The sequence below is a fragment of the Ambystoma mexicanum genome, chromosome 1q (assembly GCF_040938575.1).
Source record: "Ambystoma mexicanum isolate Mex_15411 chromosome 1q, UKY_AmexF1_1, whole genome shotgun sequence".
NCBI lineage: Eukaryota > Metazoa > Chordata > Amphibia > Caudata > Ambystomatidae > Ambystoma > Ambystoma mexicanum.
The window spans coordinates 54,863,068-54,883,171 of record NC_090922.1 but is presented as its reverse complement, the minus strand read 5'-3'; the positions used below and the strand labels follow the sequence as shown (position 1 = coordinate 54,883,171).

Here is a 20,104-nt window from a genome sequence, read left to right as displayed (position 1 = left end):
TATTTTTATAATTGTTGGTATCTAGGTGATTGCCACATGGTGCTGATTAATATACTTGGGTCTTTCATGATTATCACAGGGCCCTTATTTATTATTAGGGGTCTATGGGTGATTATTGCATTGTACTGATTCATAATCGTAGGTGTCTGGATGATTGTAACATAGTGCATACTTAAAATTTGTGGTATCTAGGTGATTATCAAATGGTGCTGATTAATATTCTTGGGTCTTTCATGAGTATCATATGGTCCTCATTTATCATTATGGGCCTATGGATAATTATTCCACAGTGCAGATTTATATTCATAGGCCTCCGACATTGTTATCATATGGTGCTGATTCATAATTGTAGGTCTCTGGGTGATTATTCCATTTTGCTGATTTGTAATTGTAGGGGCCTGGCTGAATAGAGTATGGTACTGATTTATAATTGCATGTCTCTGTGCGATTATTCCATGGTGCTTATTTAAAATTATAGGTATCTTGGTGATCATGATATGGTGCTGATAATGATCATAAGTCTCTGAGTGATTTTAACATGGTGCGGATACATAATCATAGATCTCTGCATGATTATCACACGGTGCAGATTTATAATCGTAGATCTCTGGTGTGGATTGATAATCATAGCTCTTTGGGCGATTGTCAAGTCGTGCTGATTTACAATTGTGGGACTTTGTATGATTATCATATGGCACAGATTTATAATTGTAGGTCTCTGTGATTATTCCACTTTGCTGATTTATAATCATAGCGAGTATTAGTATCGTACATAATTATGGTAAGCAATTATTCTGTGGCAGCTGATTAATATTGATGCCTGGGGAAAGCCCTTGGTTGGTAGAGGTGCGTGTCATAAGTCAACATAAAATAACAGGTCTCTGGGTGATTAGCATTTGATGCCAATTTATTATCATAGGTCTCTGGCTGATTATAACATGGTGCTGACTGTTAATAGCAGGTGTCTGGGTGATTATAACATGGTGCTGACTGTTAATAGCAGCTGTCTGGGTGATTATAACATGGTGCTGACTGTTAATAGCAGCTGTCTGGGTGATTATAACATGGTGCTGACTGTTAATAGCAGGTGTCTGGGTGATTATAACATGGTGCTGACTGTTAATAGCAGCTGTCTGGGTGATTATAACATGGTGTTGACTGTTAATAGCAGGTGTCTGGGTGATTATAACATGGTGCTGACTGTTAATAGCAGCTGTCTGGGTGATTATAACATGGTGCTGACTGTTAATAGCAGGTGTCTGGGTGATTATAACATAGTGTTCACTGATAATCGCAATTCTATGGTAATTGGCATTTGGTTCTGATGTATAATCGTAGGTGTCTGTGATTTTAGCATGGTGTTGACTGTTAATCACAATTCTCTGGGTAATTAGCGTTTGGTGCTGGTTTACACTTGTAGGTCTGGGTGATTATAACAGGTTGTTTACTGATAATCATAAATCTCTGGGTGATTATAACATGGTGCTGACTGATAATCGCAATTCTCTCGGTAATTAGCATTTGGTGCTGATTTAAAATCATGGGTCTCTGGGTAATCATAACATGGTGCTGACTTTAAATCGTAGGTTCCTGGGTGATTAGAACAGGTTGTTAGCTGATAATCACAGGCTCAGTAATGATCGCAGGCGCACGCAGGTTATCACGCAGTGCTGTGTGATTAGCAGTCGGTTAGTGTCCCAGGGTGATCACGGGCGGCCTCATTGCCAGGGTGCTTGATGGTTTGGGGAGAGGTGAGTGGGTATTTCATATGGTGATTATGAACCGGGGTCACTCGATGAGTGTTCGGGAGCAAGGCATGACTCTTAGCGGGGGCCGGGGTGAAGGTATTGGCTTTATTTTCCCATATTCACCATGTCAGCAATGGCTGGGGCCGCTTCCGGAACAGCACAAGATGCCGGGTTCATGTTACGCCTGTTCTCTTCTCTGTTTTTTTTGGGTAATGCGTCCTCTTTTTAAATCCCGCCTCACGGTTTCAATTTGTGAATGTCAAAAGACAAGCATGCAAATGACCGTATGACGCTGTACCCAGGCTAATCATTCCTTCCCCCGAGATAATCACCCTAAATTAGGCGAATGTTAAAGAGAGCGGCTGGGATGTTGTGGTGAAGGCCGCAGCGTACGGTTATCAGAGGAGCATATGGGCGATTGTTATCAGACAAGGTGTGATTTTCAGATGGTGTCTGGGGTTGATAAAGAGCCATGGGCGTATTTTGCTTTATCGGGATGTGGGGATGAGACGGGTGCTTATCAGAAGGTGGAGTGTGGATATCTGAGCATGCTGGGTAAAACAAGCATGGGCTTAGGTTTTGGCTGTCACATGTCACGTCCCACCTGAAATGCCCCTATAAACTTCAAGCATCATATCAGTGATGCATAAGTAGGTGGCCATCAGACGTCCTATACATGCACGGCCCGGTGCCATTTCCCTCATAGGAAGAGCAAAAGAATCACTGCTTAGGGCAAATCTATGGTTCCTAGGTACAGCGGCAGCACGCGCCCCGAACCCCGCGCACGCAGGCGCATCATGGGAATAATGGTTGCTGTGCCTGAAAACAGAAGAGGCCGCACCGTTATACCTCATTCCAGCCTCCACGCCCAGAGGATTGCAACAGCAGGTATACAACCTGCCATGGAAGCACCTTTGAATGGCAGGCACAGCACGGCCACCAGCCTGCCTCCTGCCTCCACCCTCCCCTTCTCTATCGCCTATGGGGCCTTACGGTTAAGGGGATTTTGGCCTCAGGGACCATCTGCAGTTTCAAGCCTGGAGCAGGCTAGACAAAGTGGAATCCAGGGTAACCCACAGGTCCACTGCACAGGATCCCGACCACCTATCTGGGCAGTCCTGGAGATGGAATCGTAGTGGTTGAATCGACCATTTTCAAGTAACACAGAAGTTTACATGATCCCGGCCAAGCAGTGGAAGCAATGACCTGCCCCTTGACCCAAGCAACATAACAATAACAACAAGTTACAACTGTTGGATATTAGAGAACACTTCAAATTCAGAGTGTTCATGGTCCTGACGAATGCGATGCAATAACATTCCGCAGGAACCGGCTGATCACAACACAGGTGTCCTGATTAAAAAGACACAGGAATATCCCTGCTCATAGGTGTCCTTATGAGTGTCCTGATGAAAGAAACACAGGAATACCCCTATGCACAGGTGTCTTGAGGAAAGAAGACCCAGGAATACCCCTCCCCATAGGTGTCCTGATGAAAGAAGACACAGGAATACCCTCCCTATAGGTGTCCTGATGAAAGAAGGCACAAGAATTCCCCTACCCACAGGTGTCCTGATGAGTGTCCTGATGAAAGAAACACAAGAATACCCTTACCCACAGGTGTCCTGATGAGTGTCCCGATGAAAGAAACACAAGAATACCCCTACCCACAGTTGTCCTGGGGAAAGAAGACACAGGATACCCTTACCCATAGGTGTCTTGATGAAAGAAGACACAGGAATACCCTCCTCATAGGTGTCCTGATGAAAGAAGGCACAAGAATTCCCCTACCCACAGGTGTCCTGATGAGTGTCCTAATGAAAGAAACACAAGAATACCCTTACCCACAGGTGTCCTGATGAGTGTCCCGATGAAAGAAACACAAGAATACCCCTACCCACAGTTGTCCTGGGGAAAGAAGACACAGGAATACCCTTACCCATAGGGGTCCTGATGAAAGAAGACACAGGAATACTCTCCCCATAGGTGTCCTGATGAAAGAAGGCACAAGAATTCCCCTACCCACAGGTGTCCTGATGAGTGTCCTGATGAAAGAAACACAAGAATACCCCTACCCACAGTTGTCCTGGGGAAAGAAGACACAGGAATACCCTTACCCATAGGTGTCTTGATGAAAGAAGACACAGGAATACCCTCCCCATAGGTGTCCTGATGAAAAAAGGCACAATAATTCCCTTTCCCACAGGTGTCCTGATGAGTGTCCTGATGAAAGAAACACAAGAATACCCCTACCCACAGGTGTCCTGGGGAAAGAAGACACAGGAATACCCTTACCCATAGGGGTCCTGATGAAAGAAGACACAGGAGTACTTTCTGTCATAGGTGTCCTGATAATTATTGTATTCCCTCACTGCCAACAACAAAGAAAAAAAAAGGGCAGAATAAAGTGATAGTTCCCAGTTTTTTTCTTCCTTGTTTAGTGAGAACAATGAGATACTTTGATGGTTATCCTTGGGTCCCATCGAAGGAACTGCAGTCTATTTATTCGATCATGTTCTCTTGGAGGACGGATTGTTTCGAGTTAGGAAGGCGTGGATAACTTCTCTTACCAGATAGGTGACACACCACCGTGACCTAGGGACAGTCACAATCAAGTTGATCTATTTTAATCTTTGTTCAGGAGAGTTAGCTCTTCTATAGGGAAACCAGCTTGCAGGGAAGCACAGTTCCTATAACTGAGACATTCTAAGAAGAGTTCTCCATGATGTGTTGATATCATGATGAGCGTTTGGGAGAGCACATGAGCTCAGTTTAGGACTTCTCGTGTGATGGCGTGAGAGACTCCAGAATGGTATTCAACGTAATATTGCATGCAGACTAACAGACCTATTGGCAGAACATGGCAGACTATCGCTAACACTATCACTACCTGCCAGTATTGCAATGCATTGTCTCGGGAGGATAGCTCAGCGGCAACATGCTTGCCTTGGAAGCAAGACAAGACGCAGCATCACAGGTTCGATCCCCGGGTCCGTGCTTAGAAACCTCTGGGTATTACGCTACTTCTGAAAGACACCCCGCTCCCCTCTCTCTGGTAATCACCCTGCTACTCCAGACAGACACCCCGCTCCCCTCTCTCTGGTAATCACCCTGCTACTCCAGACAGACACCCTGCTCCCCTCTCTCTGGTAATCACCCCGCCCGACAGACACCCCACTCCCCTCTGTCTGCTAATCACCCCGCTACTCCCAACAGACACCCAGCTCCCCTCTCTCTGGTAATCACCCCGCTACTCCCGACAGACACCTCGCTCCCTTCTCTCTGGTAATCACCCCGGTTCTCCCGACAGACACCCCGCTCCCCTCGGTCAACAATCAAGGCAGCTTGCATAATCACACACAACCCTCTCATAATTGCAGAGCGGCCTAATAATGACGCAGTTATGTTACGTTATTTTGAAAAGCATTTATCCTGCGCCAATCACTATGGTAGTTTTCTCACAGCACTGAGGCTGGCACGGACAGTGGCCTATTGTACCCCCGCCTTGTGATTATCAACCGCCTCGTCCTCTCTGATAATCACGCAGCTGCCCCCTGATAAATCCAGCTCCCCTTGGCAGAGGGTAGCCAGGATTGTCTTACAAGTGGGCCTGAAGCTGATGCAATCGGGCCCCCCGCAGTGACATTAACATCTGTAAAGGCCTGCACAGCACAGCTGAGTGGGCATTTACAGACTTTGGGTGAGCCTTGCCCACTCTGCCCTGCCCTGTCCATGCCACCGCCCTTTGGTTAAACTTCCAGGTAACGCTGATAAACAACCAGCTCCCTCTGTTCATCACACGCTTCCCCTCGTCCAATCATATTGGTCAAAGGATGGTTCATTCCACCGCTCTCTCTGCGCCAATCACTAATGTCCTTTTGATGATCCCACAGCTCACCTCGGAAAATCGAATGGCACCCCTCTGACACGCCCAGTGGCCCCCAAATATTTCGCCAAACCGCTCAGACCATCACCCAGCATCCCCTGCAAATGGACACAGCTCCTCTTCCATGGGTAAGCGTCCTTCTGGGAAGCACATAGATCCCATCTGGTAATTTACACAGCACACCAGAAAATCCCCCGGCTCAGTCACATAACTCCCCCGCTCCCATTGCTAAGCGCCCAGCACCCCCCCTATGAACATTACACACTGGCTCTCCGTTACACAGCCCCCTAAAATAATCCCCCAGCACGCTTTGATAATCACACAAAGCCCCAAAAATGATCACACAGCTCCCCAGACAATCACCCAGCTCTCTTTACTGTACACGCAACACCCAATGAATAATGCCCCAGCACTGCACAGATAATCACACAGCTCCTCCCGTTAATCATTCAAACCCCAATAAGTGATCACCCAGCTCCCCCGGATAATCACCCAGCTCTCTTTGATTTACACGCAGTACCCAATAAATGCTCACCGAGCACCCCACAGATAAACCCCAGCTCTCTTTGATAATAACAAAATAGCCAATAAATAAGCACACAGCACCCGAAGATAATCACACAGCTCTCTTGGACAATCACACATCCCAATAATCAGACAGCACCGCACAGAAAATCACCCAGCTCTCTTTTGATAATCACACATCAACCAATAAATAATCACCCAGCATCCCGCGGATAGTCACACAGCTAACTTGGACAATCACACAAATCCCAATAAATATTCACCCAGCACCCCTCACATAATCACACATCTATCTTTGATACACACACACAGCCCAATAAATAACCAGAGATCACCGCGCAGATTATCACCCAGCTCTCACAGATAATCACCACCCCGCCCACTGATAATCACCCAACTGCCAGGGATAATCACCCCCGTGCGGGCGGCTGGTAATTCGCGCCGGTCCAGCGCCCCCGCGGTGGGAGTACGCGAACGCGGCGGGGCCACGAGTTCCTAGCAGCGTGCACGCACCCCCTTCCCCGGTGCGGACCCATGCTCCGTCCTCTGCCAGTGGGCGCCCCTAGGGCGCCGCTCCGTGCACGCCAACACGTAGTTTATATACGCGCCTCGTCCTCGTCGGTTGCTGGGCCGTGCGACACCCGCAAACACAACGACACCCGCGCCATTTCTGTGCATGGCTAACACAAGTCCGCGCGTGCACGAAAGCAGCCATCGACGTCGCAAAAAACGCAAATGCGCCTCAATCGGTAAACGGTGCATGACAAGTCCACCAATAACGTCACCGCCAAGACACGAGCGTCCCCGTGTGCACACAGCGACCGAGGTGTATATGGCCCGCAGGCCCGAGATATCCATTCCAATGCGCACCGGCGGATACCTATGTTTTATGGTCGATATCTGACCAGCGGCAAGTGAGAAATGAACGTACACTTTCGACCTGGCGTCTCCCTGGACATACATGTCATCCATGTGTGCACCTGAAGGGCCCCTCAATGGCGGTCCAGAAAATATTCCCGTGTACACCCGAGGTCAAAATGCCCAGCACTACTAGACCAGAACCCCAAGTGTGCATTAATGATGCCCCTCCAAAAATGAAGATTTAGGGCACTGTGTCAACACCTAACCTACTCCACACGCGATGTGCACCAAGGTGTACCCAAGGATCACGCTTCAGTGCCAGCCTCAATTACGCAGACGGGTGGATAAATGCCCCGCATGGAGGCTGTAGGGCTGTTTGGGGAAGGGGCAGGGGGCTGTCACGCCCCCACTGCAATCATTAGCCGCAGGTGAGCTGAGAATGGCCGCAACCGCGCGCCCTGCGCAATTTACGCTCCGAGTCTTCTGTCACAGTCTCATTAACATAGAAGAGCGTCGCCCCCTCCCTCGGGGTGCATTGCCAGCGCGGACCGGGCAGCGGCTCCAGTGCACTGATCGCCGGCTCCGCGGGGCACTGCACGCCACCCCCCCCCCCCCCCACACACACTCCGCCAGATCGATGCTTCATTAGACAGAAAAGGCCCTGCTCATGCAGCCCTGGACGAGTGCCTCTAATTACCTGCGCGGGGGGAGCCGGGCGCGCCGCCCCCCGCTCTCTCCCTCCCTCTCTCTCTCTCATCTCTTTCTTCTGCCTCCCTCTCTTCTCCTCGCCTCTCTCTCTGCTCCCCAGCAGCAGACTGAGGAGGCTGGGGCTTGCAGGTGGGGGCCTGCATAGGCTGGGCTGCTGTGCAGGGAGGCTGGGAAGGGAATCCAGCTGCCTGAGAGACGGGCAGGGGGTGGAGAGACTGCTAGACGGATACAATAGTGGCAGAGAGGGAGAAAGGGAGGGTAGGGGGGGGGGGGCTCAGGGCAAAAAAAAGGAGGCGCACAGGAGGAAAGAGGTGTGAAGACACGCATTGTGGGGAGTGGGTGGGGTGGTGGGAGACAGTTGCAAAGGGAAGAGACAGCAAGCAGTTCCTGGAGAGACAGAGTCCTGGGGTAGTGAATAGGTGAAAGAAAGAGATTACATGGAAGAGACAGGTCGAGGGGGCGTAAGAGAAGGCAAGCCAGGGAAAAGGGGTGACCATAAGGAGGGACAGTGAGATAAAAGCGAGACCCATTGAACAGGAAGAGAGGAACGCAGAAGAGCCAGAGAAATTAAGAGGCGAATGTATACATGACATGTAAAGAGAGACCGGGAGGGGAGCCTCGGAAAAGCAGAGGGAGGCATAAACAGGAGCGGATGACGGCCGCAGCGGGGGCGAGGTGCGCCTCTAGAGCACTACAGACGGTGACATCTGGGGACACGGGCGAGGCAGATGGAGTGGGAGGCAGCCGAGGCGAAGCCGGAGCAGGCCGCAGCAGCGGGCCGAGGGACAAAAGAAATGTCAGAGCCCTCGAGGTCAAAGGGCAGAGTTCAAGTCCAGAGCAGACATCCATTGAAGAGGCAGACGGCTCGGCCTGCACACTTGACTTTCATGGGCGTCCTGGCGGCCTTGGACGCCGGTAATGAGCTCTGCTGCGAGGCACCGTTGCAGGCCTGGAGGAGAGGCGCGAGGCTGCCAGCAGCTGGGAACGAGGAGAGCTCGCCGAGCCGACACAATGTACCCCCAACACGCACTCCCACCCCCCCGTCCTTCTGACAAAAGGGGAGCCTTTACCTGGACTCAACCCCCCTCTCTCCTCCTCACCACAGTACCTCAAGGACTCAGCCCATCCCCATCCCCTCTCCTCCCCACCACAGTACCCCAAGGACTCAGCCCACCCCCTCTCCGCCCCACCACCACAGTACCCCAAGGACTCAGCCCACCCCCTCTCCTCCTCACCACAGTACCCCAAGGACTCAACGCTCCCCCTCTTCTCCCCACCATAGTACCCCAAGGACTCAACCCCCTCTCCTTCCCACCACAGTACCCCAAGGACTCAGCCCACCCCCTCTCTGCCCCACCACCACAGTACCCCAACCTCTCAGCCCCCCCCTTCTCCTCCTCACCACAGTACCCCAAGGACTCAATGCTCCCAAGGACTCAACCCCCTCTCCTCCCCATCACAGTACCCCGAAGGACTCAACCCACCCCCTCTCCGTCCCACCACCAAAGTACCCCAAGGTCTCAACTCACCCCCTCTCAACCCACCACCACAGTACCCCAAGGACTCAGCCCACCCCCTCTCCTCCCCACCACACTACCCCAAGGACTCAGCCCATCCCCTCTCCTCCCCATCACAGTACCCCAAGAACTCAACCCACCCCCTCTGCACCCCACCACAGTACCCCAAGGACTCAGCCCACCCCCTCGCCTCACCACCACAGTACCCTAAGGACTCAACCCACCCCCTCTCCTCCCCACCACAGTACCCCAAGAACTCAACCCACCCCCTCTGCACCCCACCACAGTACCCCAAGGACTCAGCCCACCCCCTCGCCTCACCACCACAGTACCCCATGGACTCAACCCACCCCCTCTCTTCCCGAGGATTCAATCCTCCCCACCACAGTACCACAAGGACTCAACCCACCCCTCTCCTCCCCACCACAGTACCACAAAGACTCAACCCACCCCCTCTCCTCCCCACCACAGTACTCCAAGGACTAAACCCCCCTCTCCTCCCCACCACAGTACCCCAAGGACTAAACCCACCCCTCTCCTCCCCACCACACTACCCCAAAGACTCAACCCACCCCCTCTCCTCCCCACCACAGTAACCCAAGGATTCAACCCATCCCTCTCCTCCCCACCACACTACCCCAAAGACTCAACCCACCCCCTCTGCTCCCCACCACAGTACCCCAAGGACTCAACCCACCCCCTTTCCTCCCCACCGCAGTACCCTAAGGACTCAGCCCACTCCCTCTCCTCCCCACCGCCACAGTACCACAAGGACTCAACCCACCTCCTCTCCGCCCCACCACCACAGTACCCCAAGGACTCAGACCACCCCTCTCCTCCCCACCACAGTACCCCAAGGACTCAGCCCACCCCCACTCCTACCCACCACAGTACCCCAAGGACTCAACCCACCCCCTCTCCTCACCACCACAGTTCCCCAAGGACTCAGCCCACCCCTCTACTCCCCACCATAGTACCCCAAGAACTCAACCCACCCCCTCTGCACCCCACCACAGTACCCCAAGGACTCAGCCCACCCCCTTGCCTCACCACCACAGTACCTTAAGGACTCAACCCACCCCCTCTCCTCCCCACCACAGTACCCCAAGGACTGAACCCACCCCTCTCCTCCCCACCACACTACCCCAAAGACTCACCCCACCCCCTCTCCTCCCCACCACAGTACCTCAAGGACTCAACCCACCACCTTTCCTCCCCACCGCAGTACCCTAAGGACTCAGCCCACTCCCTCTCCTCCCCACCACCACAGTACCCCAACCCTCCTGCATTCAGTCATCAGCTGCAGACAGCACCCTGTTTACAACACTGCAGACATACACCATGCTGTAGACAGCTGCAGCACATCCACCTAAACAAGGGTGACTGGATTTAAAAAGTTAAAAACTGGGACAGGGCAACTAACATAAAAGTAGGACTAACTCTTGAATGTGGCTGTCAAGGCACTACACTTCAGTAGTGGTTGGAGAAGAAGGGGGTTTAAAGTGTTACTGTTCAAATAAATACATATTATAATGAACTTATGACAAACTAACACTATCTTAAGATGTAAAATGCAGCATTTCTTCAGTGTGAGACTGTGCATTCCTGCCTGTCATCTGTGAAGACCTACTACAAAAAACCGGGACCACTGCAGTTTGCAATGGAAACATAATCTTGAGAAAGGGGGACAGAGCAAAACCCGGATCATTTGGTCACCCTACCCTAAATGCTAGAAAGCCAAACTCGGTCCACAGTGAAAGACATCCGGGCCCATTACCTCAGAGAGATCCTCTGGCTATCCTCATTATTCATGACACACCAAGATATGCAACCCTCAACCTAACGTCAATCAAGAGGATTTCCAAGATCATTTTGTCTTTTGGTAGCAAGGCTGAACACTCAGCCTCATTATGTAGATGTGTGTGCAAGTGTACAGATGTGTGTGCCAGTGCCCGGAAGAAGATAACACACCACACATAACCTTCTATTTGCTACACAATTGGCCGCATTCACTAACAAAATGCAACAAAAATTTAAAACAACACCAATTGCAGCACAATGATGCCTGTTCTAACCGGCTTGATACGGCTGCTCTATACACTTAAATTCACAACAGTACATCTAGGGCATTCTCAACCCACCAATGACCATTAGGCATAGGGTGACGCCCTACACCGACAGAGCTGCTCAGATTAAAGCATAGCACTTGGATACAATCACAACACACAAATATATAAGGTTCAGAGCAGACCTGTTTCTTGGCCCAGGCGGAGCAGGCCACGGTCCGGGGCGCAGAGCTAAATAGCTCAGGGGGTGGGCGCAGGACGGGGCCCACCCAGAAAGCTGCCTCTTAGCTTTCCAGAGAAGATTGCCTTAGACCCACAATGGCCACAAAGCTATGAAGGTCGAGGTATAAGGCAAGGGAGACAGGCAGGGTAACTTCAGCGCCTTGTAGGCGCTTGCAGTGATGACTGTACAAAAGGGCTGTTAGCACCTTTTTGCCAGCATAAGGGACACCCACCCCCTTCTTACCCAATACACCATGAAATCAAAGGGTTGCCGCCAGGACATAATATGATATGATATGATAGTTTATTTATATAGCGCCTATACACAATGTGTTTCAAAGCGCTTCAAGGCAAGGGAGGGAACAAGGGAAACTACAATGACATTCTTACAGGCCATGAACAGTAAGGATGTGAAATTAACTATCGCACTCGGCCTGACGACATTTCAGATAGTTCAGAGCTAAGACATAGATAAGGAAGGGGGAGGGAGAGTGGGAAGGAAATGGAAACAGACAGGCGACTACCGCACTAGGCCTGATGACATTTCTGGTAGAGCCAGAGAAAAACAAAAGGTGAGGGAGCGGGGTGCAGAAAGGGAGGGAAGGAACAAAACCAAGGAATTCCCTTTTATTTGACTGCCCTTCGCTTTGGACGCACGGGTAGGAGACGCCATTGATCTAAGAGTTAAGAGCAGGAAGCAAGAGGCAGGGCTAAGAAGGTGGGTGGTGCTGAGGCCAGGTGACCTAGATCCACTTACACCTGCTCCCCAGCTGCAAAGGAAAAGAGGCTGAAGGGCTCCTTATGTAGGGAAAAGAGCGGCAGGCAGGAGCGTACCGGGTGGGCGGGGCTTGCTAAGTGGTGAAAAAGAGCGGCAAGCAGAAAGGTACCAGGTGGGCGGGGCTTAGGCCAGGTGACCTAGATCCACTTACACCTGCTCCCCAGCTGACATGCTAATGGGGGATGTCCTCCCAAGAAGAGATTGGGGGTGGGCAGTGCAGCTACGACAGCCGGTCTGGGTCTGACGTTTAAAATCTAACACCTAGAGACCAAAGCGGCCTGGCCTCGGGCACTTCGGGGAATATAAGGCAGTGGCATGCCTTGATAGACAGAAGTTATTCAGCTGTGCCCGCGGCGGTGGCAAGCTGAACAGGACTGGAGCTCTTCTTGTCCTTCCTCCTCTCTCATCAAGCAAGAGAGCAGCTTAAATGCAAATGACCAATATCCAATAGAAGAAGAGGGACAGTGGGGAACACAAACGGCCGGAAAACCTAGCTAACACAGTGCGAGGCCTAAGGACAAAAGAGGCTAACACATTTAAAACTAATTTCACTATCAATAGAAATGAAAGTAATAATAACGTAACATGTCCGAATGATTATGTATGGTTCATGGTTACCGACAATTTAATGTTAGGGTGAGTGTTGCTAACCATGATGGGAGCAGCAAGCCATGTGCTCCGATGCTCCTCCTCCTAGATCTATCTGCAGCGCTCCATTTGCTCAACCATCAAATCCTATGTCAACACCTTACCACTCACAACAACGTTTCAGATAGTGCTAGAGGGAGGGCGAGGGGAACAGTAAGGGGATGGGGGAGCGACAGACGAGGTTGCTGTCATACTTGGTCCAGGGACAATTCTGATAGAGCAAGTGCGTAGAAGAAAGTAAGGGGAGGAGGGGAGGAGATAGGAAAAGGGAGAGGGGAGGAGAGAACAGAGAGTAAGCAGTCAACAAGAGTGGAGAAGCAAGAGGGGAGAGCGAATACAACTGCAGAAGTCAGTAGTAACACATAATGTTGCAAGCCTGGATACAAGATGAAGATGGGAACAGCATGATTCAGGGCCACCATGAGTACAAGATGCAAAAGAAGTCCAGCATGAGAGTTGAGAAAGGGTAACTCTCCGTGAATCAATGAAGTCCAGAAAAGTAAAATCCAGCATTGGCCACAAGACGGTGATGGTGAACCAGAATGTATCAGAACAGACTCCTGTGTGCGGGAAGGGGGGGCACAAGGGAACAACACGGGGAGACCAGAGAGAGTGGGGATGGCCTGTGGGGACAGAGGGTGTAAACACATGTTGGTGCATGCTTACCTGCTGTCTTAGCAGGGGTTGGGGTCCTGGATCCTCCTGGTTCGAACAGGTCCAAACAGGAATTGCCCTTTTATTTGACTGCCCTTCGCTTTGGATGCCCGGGCGAGAGACGCCATTGATCTAAGATTTAAGAGCAGGAAGCAAGAGGCAGGGCTAAGAAGGTGGGTGGTGCTTAGGCCAGGTGACCTAGATCCACTTACTCCTGCTCCCCAGCTGCAAAGGAAAAGAGGCTGAAGGGCTCCTTAAGTAGGGAAAAGAGCGGCAGGCAGGAACGTACCAGGTGGGCGGGGCTTGCTAAGTGGTGAAAAAGAGCGGCAAGCAGGAAGGCACCAGGTGGGCGGGGCTTAGGCCAGGTGACCTAGATCCACTTACACCTGCTCCCCAGCTGACATGCTAATGGGGGATGTCCGCCCAAGAAGAGTTTGGGGGGTGGGCAGTGCAGCTATGACAGTCGGTCTGGATCTGACGTTTAAAATCTAACACCTAGAGACCAAACCGGCCTGGCCTCGGGCACTTCGGGGGAATATAAGGCAGTGGCATGCCTTGATAGACAGAAGTTATTCAGCTGTGCCCCCGGCGGTGGCAAGCTGAACAGGATTGGAGCTCTTCTTGTCCTCCCTCCTCTCTCATCATGCAAGAGAGCAGCTTAAATGCAAATGACCAATATCCAATAGAAGAAGAGGGAAAGTGGGGAACACAAATGGCCAGAAAACCTAGCTAACACGATGCGAGGCCTAAGGACAAAAGAGGGTAACACAGTTAAAACTAATTTCACTATCAATAGAAATTAAAGTGATAATAACGTAACATGTCCGAATGATTATGTATGGTTCATGGTTACCGACAATTTAATGTTAGGGTGAGTGTTGCTAACCATGATGGGAGCAGCAAGCCATGTGCTCCGATGCTCCTCCTCCTAGATCTATCTGCAGCGCTCCATTTGCTCAACCATCAAATCCTATGTCAACACCTTACCACTCACAACAGCGTTTCAGATAGTGCTAGAGGGAGGGCGAGGGGAACAGTAAGGGGATGGGGGAGCGACAGACGAGGTTGCTGTCATACTTGGTCCAGGGACAATTCTGATAGAGCAAGTGCGTAGAAGAAAGTAAGGGGAGGAGGGGAGGAGATAGGAAAAGGGAGAGGGGAGGAGAGAACAGAGAGTAAGCAGTCAACAAGAGTGGAGAAGCAAGAGGGGAGAGCAAATACAACTGCAGAAGTCAGTAGTAACACATAATGTTGCAAGCCTGGATACAAGATGAAGATGGGAACAGCATGATTCAGGGCCACCATGAGTACAAGATGCAAAAGAAGTCCAGCATGAGAGTTGAGAAAGGGTAACTCTCCGTGAATCAATGAAGTCCAGAAAAGTAAAATCCAGCATTGGCCACAAGACGGTGATGGTGAACCAGAATGTATCAGAACAGACTCCTGTGTGCGGGAAGGGGGGGCACAAGGGAACAACACGGGGAGACCAGAGAGGGTGGGGATGGCCTGTGGGGACAGAGGGTGTAAACACATGTTGGTGCATGCTTACCTGCTGTCTTAGCAGGGGTTGGGGTCCTGGATCCTCCTGGTCCGAACAGGTCCAAACAGGAATTGCCCTTTTATTTGACTGCCCTTCGCTTTGGACGCCCGGGCGAGAGACGCCATTGATCTAAGATTTAAGAGCAGGAAGCAAGAGGCAGGGCTAAGAAGGTGGGTGGTGCTTAGGCCAGGTGACCTAGATCCACTTACTCCTGCTCCCCAGCTGCAAAGGAAAAGAGGCTGAAGGGCTCCTTAAGTAGGGAAAAGAGCGGCAGGCAGGAACGTACCAGGTGGGCGGGGCTTGCTAAGTGGTGAAAAAGAGCGGCAAGCAGGAAGGCACCAGGTGGGCGGGGCTTAGGCCAGGTGACCTAGATGCACTTACACCTGCTCCCCAGCTGACATGCTAATGGGGGATGTCCGCCCAAGAAGAGTTTGGGGGGTGGGCAGTGCAGCTATGACAGTCGGTCTGGATCTGACGTTTAAAATCTAACACCTAGAGACCAAACCGGCCTGGCCTCGGGCACTTCGGGGGAATATAAGGCAGTGGCATGCCTTGATAGACAGAAGTTATTCAGCTGTGCCCCCGGCGGTGGCAAGCTGAACAGGATTGGAGCTCTTCTTGTCCTCCCTCCTCTCTCATCATGCAAGAGAGCAGCTTAAATGCAAATGACCAATATCCAATAGAAGAAGAGGGAAAGTGGGGAACACAAATGGCCAGAAAACCTAGCTAACACGATGCGAGGCCTAAGGACAAAAGAGGGTAACACAGTTAAAACTAATTTCACTATCAATAGAAATTAAAGTGATAATAACGTAACATGTCCGAATGATTATGTATGGCTCATGGTTACCGACAATTTAATGTTAGGGTGAGTGTTGCTAACCATGATGGGAGCAGCAAGCCATGTGCTCCGATGCTCCTCCTCCTAGATCTATCTGCAGCGCTCCATTTGCTCAAACATCAAATCCTATGTCAACACCTTACCACTCACGTCAACATTTCCCCACAAGCTGTTGCCTGGATTGCATCCTTCTTGGAAGGCAGAGTCATGAGAGTCTTCTCAGACACGGCCAATGCCTCACCCTCCCCAATCACCTGTGGCGTCTCCAAGGGTCCTGAATCGCCCCCACACTCTACAAAATCTTCACCAGGCCACTCTTCAACATCTTAGACTCCCTCGGCATAGCCTACACCAACTATGCCGATGACACTCCAATCCTGATCCCACTCTCAGGCAATTACACAGAGGATCCCAATTCTCTCAACAACATTTACTCTACTATTCATGCATGGATGGCAGCGAATCCCCTCTGCCTAAACAGCGACGAGACAGAAATCCTAATTGTCGGCACACACAATGCCTGCAAGTTGTTGAACACTCAATACACCTCTTTCCAGATCGACCGGTGTGTGATTCCGGTCTCAACTACAGTAAAGACACTCAGTCTACTTTGATGCCTCACTCACCCTATCCAGATAAGTTTGTCATTGCCTCCTCGGCAGCCTACGCAACCAAAGTTCTTAATGCAGCCAGACCCTTCCACACAAAAAACAATTGTCTCATTATTGCCAGGGCCATCATTGGCTCCAAGTTAGACTATTGTAATGTACTATTTACAGGCACCTCCCCGGGAAATATTACAAAATTGCAAGTAATACAAAATAACTCCCTAAGAGCAGCCCTGAATATCTCGAAACGAGAACACATCACCAATGCCAGAAGGGAAGCTCATTGGCTGCCCATCCAGGAACGGACCCCATACTCAGACAGACTCCTCATTCCTAAAGTGAGAAGATGCAGAACTGGAGGCTCCAGGTTCCCCTACTACGCCGCCAAACTCAGGAATGACCTCCCCCTGTCCCTGAGAGTTGAGAAATCTTACTAGGTCTTTCACAAAACACCCAAAACCCAGCTCTTCTCCTAACCCCCCCACCATCAAGTCAGGTATTTTCTCAAACCTCAACATGTACAGTATGACTAGTATGTATGAAATCCCCATGTCTCTATGTAACTAATGTAAACCTTACATATGCTCCTTCTCCTTCCACCAATACCTTACTGCTTTGACTCAGTGTGCCTCCCTGACTTGTACTTGTAACAGTGCCTCAATGCCTCCGGGTTGTTTCTGTGCTTTTTAAATGAAATAAATAAAATAAATGTGTCTGTTATGAATTTAGAAATCCACACATACAATCCTTTTATCACAGACTTGTTTATCAAATATAGAGATCTCTGTCCACTATTATTTTCTTATAATGCTCTGTGATTTAATGCAAAGCATACAGGAACCCTCATTGGTGCCATTTGTCCCCTTTCCCACTCTGAAAGAGGTATTTTGAAAGAGTACAAAAAAGTATACCAGACTATCCAACCTGGAATGATAACTACCTATCAGAAAATAATTCATATGGTTAGTCAAGTATTGCCCCTTGCAAAAGTGAGGTGGCACGTACAGAACACCTGCAACACAGGACCACTGGTCAGTGGGCTCTCAGACCCCCAGCAGGTTGGTCACACCGCAGTGTGCCAGTACGGAAAGTTTGAAACTGCATACAGCAAGGCCTTCTCTAAGAGTAGGTGACAGAAAAAAACATGTATTTGTGCAGCAACAGCTGCATTTTCACATGTTTTTTCTCCTGTAAAGTACTTGATTTACAATGTAATGAAACCAGCTTCATTTATATACCAGTTTTACAAAGGTAGCGGGCGCCCCTCTCTCGCAAGAACAGACATGATAACCTGTTCAGTGGTTATTAACCACTTGAGAGTTCGCAGCCACTGCTTTTACTCACTGTGCCTTTCACAGATAGGAAATATCCATTTGCATATCAGTCTTTGTCCTGCCCAGGGGCAGTCCAGCACCGAAATACAATGGCAATTCCAATCTGAACGAGAGTACCACCAGCAACCCCATACACGTGTTTCACCCTTGTTGGGGATCATCAGTGAGGTGAAGCTGATGCCTCTCTAAGCACAGTGAGAGGGAGACCACGTCTGGTTGCCCCCAGGAGACCTAGGGTTACCAATCCCAGGTTCCTTAAAAAATAGTTTTGCAAAGGTAGCGGGCGCCCCTCTCTCGCAAGAACAGACATGATAACCTGTTCAGTGGTTATTAACCACTTGAGAGTTCGCAGCCACTGCTTTTACTCACTGTGCCTTTCACAGATGGGAAATATCCATTTGCATATCAGTCTTTGTCCTGCCCAGGGGCAGTCCAGCACCGAAATACAATGGCAATTCCAATCTGAACGAGAGTACCACCAGCAACCCCATACACGTGTTTCACCCTTGTTGGGGATCATCAGTGAGGTGAAGCTGATGCCTCTCTAAGCACAGTGAGAGGGAGACCACGTCTGGTTGCCCCCAGGAGACCTAGGGTTACCAATCCCAGGTTCCTTAAAAAATAGTTTTACAAAGGTAGCGGGCGCCCCTCTCTCGCAAGAACAGACATGATAACCTGTTCAGTGGTTATTAACCACTTGAGAGTTCGCAGCCACTGCTTTTACTCACTGTGCCTTTCACAGATGGGAAATATCCATTTGCATATCAGTCTTTGTCCTGCCCAGGGGCAGTCCAGCACCGAAATACAATGGCAATTCCAATCTGAACGAGAGTACCACCAGCAACCCCATACACGTGTTTCACCCTTGTTGGGGATCATCAGTGAGGTGAAGCTGATGCCTCTCTAAGCACAGTGAGAGGGAGACCACGTCTGGTTGCCCCCAGGAGACCTAGGGTTACCAATCCCAGGTTCCTTAAAAAATAGTTTTACAAAGATAGCGGGCGCCCCTCTCTCGCAAGAACAGACATGATAACCTGTTCAGTGGTTATTAACCACTTGAGAGTTCGCAGCCACTGCTTTTACTCACTGTGCCTTTCACAGATGGGAAATATCCATTTGCATATCTGTCTTTGTCCTGCCCAGGGGCAGTCCAGCACCGAAATACAATGGCAATTCCAATCTGAACGAGAGTACCACCAGCAACCCCATACACGTGTTTCACCCTTGTTGGGGATCATCAGTGAGGTGAAGCTGATGCCTCTCTAAGCACAGTGAGAGGGAGACCACGTCTGGTTGCCCCCAGGAGACCTAGGGTTACCAATCCCAGGTTCCTTAAAAAATAGTTTTACAAAGGTAGCGGGCGCCCCTCTCTCGCAAGAACAGACATGATAACCTGTTCAGTGGTTATTAACCACTTGAGAGTTCGCAGCCACTGCTTTTACTCACTGTGCCTTTCACAGATGGGAAATATCCATTTGCATATCAGTCTTTGTCCTGCCCAGGGGCAGTCCAGCACCGAAATACAATGGCAATTCCAATCTGAACGAGAGTACCACCAGCAACCCCATACACGTGTTTCACCCTTGTTGGGGATCATCAGTGAGGTGAAGCTGATGCCCCTCTAAGCACAGTGAGAGGGAGACCACGTCTGGTTGCCCCCAGGAGACCTAGGGTTACCAATCCCAGGTTCCTTAAAAAATAGTTTTACAAAGGTAGCGGGCGCCCCTCTCTCGCAAGAACAGACATGATAAACTGTTCAGTGGTTATTAACCACTTGAGAGTTCGCAGCCACTGCTTTTACTCACTGTGCCTTTCACAGATGGGAAATATCCATTTGCATATCAGTCTTTGTCCTGCCCAGGGGCAGTCCAGCACCGAAATACAATGGCAATTCCAATCTGAACGAGAGTACCACCAGCAACCCCACACACGTGTTTCACCCTTGTTGGGGATCATCAGTGAGGTATATACCAATTATGTATTGATATTAAGGAGGGGTTTTGTCGGACGACACAGAGGAGTAGATTGGGAGTGACGTGTGGCAGTCGGGGGAAGGGGGGTGGCGAGGGTGGGGGGGAGGGCGCATTCTAGTGTTTCACCATGGGAACCAAGTTGGCAAGAAACTGCTCTGGTTCAGAGCACCTTTGTGGAGCAGACAATTATAACAC

The 20,104-nt window shown here is 50.4% G+C and overlaps 1 long non-coding RNA gene across 2 annotated transcripts in view; it reads right to left on the bottom strand.

The window, feature by feature from the left end:
• Positions 1-7,826, bottom strand: part of LOC138524447 (uncharacterized) — a 118,373-nt gene extending 110,547 nt beyond the window's left edge. Inside the window, exon 1 of one of the 2 annotated variants that reach the window (XR_011283337.1) lies at positions 7,718-7,826. This is a non-coding gene — a long non-coding RNA (uncharacterized lncRNA). The remainder of the gene's footprint in view (positions 1-7,717) is intronic. The other variant, XR_011283338.1, reaches the window with a different exon arrangement.
• Positions 7,827-20,104: the final 12,278 nt, after the last annotated feature.